Source organism: Theropithecus gelada, chromosome 8 (genome assembly GCF_003255815.1).
Source record: "Theropithecus gelada isolate Dixy chromosome 8, Tgel_1.0, whole genome shotgun sequence".
Classification (NCBI taxonomy): Eukaryota; Metazoa; Chordata; class Mammalia; order Primates; family Cercopithecidae; genus Theropithecus; species Theropithecus gelada.
In genome coordinates, this window is record NC_037676.1 from 133,404,536 (window position 1) to 133,408,700 (window position 4,165).

Consider the following 4,165-nt stretch of genomic DNA (forward strand, 5'->3'; position numbering starts at 1 on the left):
TATCTCATATTCTCATCAATATTTTGTAAGAGCGGCCACCCCCACCCCTCCATTGCGATAATTATTTTAAAAAATTATGTTTAAAATTATTTTTCATTTTATTTTTTAAAAATTAGCTAAAATAAACCAAAAATGTGTATCACCTTAAACAGGAACTTATCCTTAATTCAATTAGAGCCATGTTAGCATTGAGTTATGTGGGGGATAGCGAAACACTTTGATTTTTCTGTCATTTTCACCCAATATCAATGGGACTTGGAAAATAATGCCACCTTTCTTATTCTCATCCTACAGTTAAAACTGCCTGTTAAGACTTGTCCCCTCCTCACACCCTGAGAGAAGTTTGATCTTTGACATCAAGATGTGACAGCATGCTGTCTGGTTGAAACCTTTTTTTTTTTTTGCCTCAGTACAGACTTCCTGGAATCTAGGCCTTTTTGGACACTGTGATAAATGTTTGATCAGTTTAAAAGAAGAGGCAGAAAAATCCCTAAATATCTGAACTATGCCAGCAAATTCTCTGAAGTGGCTTTAGTGAACCTATTTTTAAAAATCAATTTTTGTACCTAGCACTTTGATGTTATTTTCCAAATTCCTTTTGCTATGATCAAAATCAGTGTTGAGTAAAGTACTTGGCTGGGCTACAGGACTCTTCCATGAGGCCTTTGGCTGGCAATAAATAGGGTAGAGGGATAGAAAAGTGTAGTTAGGGTCTAAAAGTTCAAAGGGAACCTGAATGTTACCTGGCCCAGTCTCTCTCCCAGTCTTGGACCAGAGAATAAAAGACTGTGCATTCTATTTCCTCTGGTAGAGTTCAGCATAATGCTTGTATTTATATCATGCAATTGCAAGCATCCTACTTGCATTATCTCACATGTTCTCACATAATAATGGCCTGAAAAGATCATCTATTATCATTGCCATTTTTCAGTTGAGAAAAGGGAGACACAGACAGATTATTTTGCCTAAAACCATATAGCAAGTAGAGTTGCTTTAGCATCCTGGTGCTGCTGTGCTGTGGAACCTGTGCAGTTTCTTAGCCAAGATGCCTGAGGAAACCTAGACCCAAGACCAACCCATGGAGGTGGAGGAGGTTGAGATATTCACCTTTCAGGCAGAATTGCCCAGTTGATGTCATTGATCATCAATACTTTCTACTCGAACAAAGAGATCTTTCTGAGAGAGCTCATTTCAAATTCATCAGATGCATTGGACAAAATTCAGTATGAAAGCTTGACGGATCCCAGTAAATTAGACTCTGGGAAAGAGCTGCATATTAACCTTATACCAAACAAACAAGATCGAACCCTCCCTATTGTGGATACTGGAATTGGAATGACCAAGGCTGACTTGATCAATAACCTTGGTATTATCGCCAAGTCTGGGACCAAAGCATTCATGGAAGCTTTGCAGGCTGGTGCAGATGTCTCTCTGATTGGCCATTTCAGTGTCGGTTTTTATTCTGCTTATTTGGTTGCTGAGAAAGCAACTGTGATCACCAAACATAATGATGATGAGCAGTACACCTGGGAGTCTTCAGCAGGGGGATCATTAACAGTGAGGACAGACACAGGTGAACCTATGGGTCGTGGAACAAAGGTTATCCTACACCTGAAAGAAGACCAAACTGAGTACTTGGAGGAACGAAGAATAAAGGAGATTGTGAAGAAACATTCTCAGTTTATTGGATATTTCATTACTCTTTTTGTAGAGAAGGAACATGATAAAGAAGTCAACGATGATGAGGCTGAAGAAAAGGAAGACAAAGAAGAAGAAGAAGAAAAAGAAAAAGAAGAGAAAGAGTCTGAAGACAAACCTGAAATTGAAGATGTTGGTTCTGATGAGGAAGGAGAAGAAAAGAAGGATAGTGACAAGAAGAAGAAGAAGATTAAGGAAAAGTACATCAATCAAGAAGAACTCAACAAAACAAAGCCCATCTGGAACAGAAATCCTGACGATATTACTAATGAGGAGTACAGAGAATTCTACAAGAGCTTGACCAATGACTGGGACGATCACTTGGCAGTGAAGCATTTTTCAGTTGAAGGACAATTGGAATTCAGAGCCCTTCTATTTGTCCCACGACATACTCCTTTTGACCTGTTTGAAAACAGAAAGAAAAAGAACAACATTAAATGGTATGTATGCAGAGTTTTCACCATGGATAACTATGAGGAGCTAATCACTGAATATCTGAACTTCATTAGAGGGGTGGTAGACTCAGAGGATCTCCCTCTAAATATTTCCCATGAGATGTTACAACAAAGCAAAATTTGGAAGTTATCAGGAAGAATTTGATCAAAAAATGCTTGGAACTCTTTACTGAACTGGCAGAAGATAAAGAGAACTACAAGAAGTTCTATGAGCAGTTCTCTAAAAACATGAAGCTTGGAATACACGAAGACTCTCAAAATCGGAAGAAGCTTTCAGAGCTGTTAAGGTACTACACATCTGCCTCTGGTGATGAGATGGTTTCTGTCAAGGACTACTGTACCAGAATGAAGGAAAACCAGAAACATATCTATTACATAACAGGTGAGACCAAGGACCAGGTAGCTAACTCAGCCTTTGTGGAACGTCTTCAGAAACATGGCTACATGGCTCAGAAGTGATCTATATGATTTAGCCCATTGATGAGTACTGTGTCCAACAGTTGAAGGAATTTGAGGGGAAGACTTTAGTGTCAGTCACCAAAGAGGGCTTGGAACTTCCAGAGGATGAATAAGAGAAAAAGAAACAGGAAGATAAAAAAACAAAGTTTGAGAACCTCTGCAAAATCATGAAAGACATATTGGAGAAAAAAGTTGAAAAGGTGGTTGTGTCAAACCGATTGGTGACATCCCCATGCTGTATTGTCACAAGCACTATGGCTGGACAGCAAACATGGAGAGAATCATGAAAGCTCAAGCCCTAAGAGACAACTCAACAATGGGTTGCATGGCAGCAAAGAAACACCTGGAGATAAACCCTGACCATTCCATTATTGAGACCTTAAGGCAAAAGGCAGAGGCTGATAAGAACAAGTCTGTGAAGGATCTGGTCATCTTGCTTTATGAAACTGCACTCCTGTCTTCTGGCTTCAATCTGGAAGATCCCCAGACGCATGCTAACAGGATCTATAGGATGATCAAACTTGGTCTGGGTATTGAAGATGACCCTACTGCTGATGATACCAGTGCAGCTGTAACTGAAGAAATGCCGCCCCTCGAAGGAGATGACGACACATCACACATGGAAGAAATAGACTAACCTCCGGCTGAGGGATGACTTACCTGTTCAATACTCTACAATTCCTCTGATAATATATTTTCAAGGATGTTTTTCTTTATTTTTGTTAATATTAAAAAGTCTGTATGGCATGACAACAACTACTTTAAGGGGAAGATAAGATTTCTGTCTACTTCTAAGTGATGCTGTGATACCTAATATACTAAAGCAGAGCTAGTAATGCTTTTTTAGTTTCACATTGTTTCTATTTTAACAGATTGGGGTAATGTATGTTGTAAGATGTATGTAACATGATGTTAACTTTGTGGTCTAAAGTGTTTAGCTATCAAGCCGGATTCCTAAGTAGACCAAATCTTGCTATCAAAGTGTTCCTGAGCTATACCTTGATGTTTAGAAAAGTATTTGTTACATCTTGCAGGATCCACTTTTTGAACTTTTCATCCCCTGTAGTTGCCAATTCTGCATGTACTAGTCATCTAGAAATAGGTTAAACTGAAGCAACTTGATGGAAGGAACTCTCCACAGGGCTTGTTTTCCAAAGAAAACTATTGTTTGGAGGAGCAAAGTTATAAGCCTCCCTAAGCATATCATAAAACTGTTCGAAAATAACTCAGACTCGGTCTTGCGGATGGAAATGTAGTGCTCGAGTCACATTCTGCTTAAAGTTGTAACAAATACTGATGAGTTAAAAGAAAAAAAAAAAACATATAGCAAGTAATTGCCAGAACCCAAATACAAACCCAAGGAGCTTTATTCTAGAGCTCATACCCCTCTCACACTGCTCTTTGCCTTGATGATGGAAAGTAGCTATGCTTTGAGCCAGCCAGGAAAACTCAAGTTTGATCCCAGCTCATTCTCCACCTCTCTGATCTGCTCTCCCAGCTGTGCTGTTTTAGTGTATATTGATTGGCACTGTGGTGTAGGGAGAGAGGATGGC

At 39.3% G+C, this 4,165-nt stretch overlaps 1 pseudogene across 1 annotated transcript; it reads left to right on the forward strand.

Moving 5' to 3' along the window:
• Positions 1–1,045: 1,045 nt before the first annotated feature.
• LOC112630679 lies at positions 1,046–3,932 on the forward strand (annotated as a pseudogene). Its single transcript, XR_003120915.1, has one exon. The product of XR_003120915.1 is annotated as a heat shock protein HSP 90-alpha-like (transcript).
• Positions 3,933–4,165: the final 233 nt, after the last annotated feature.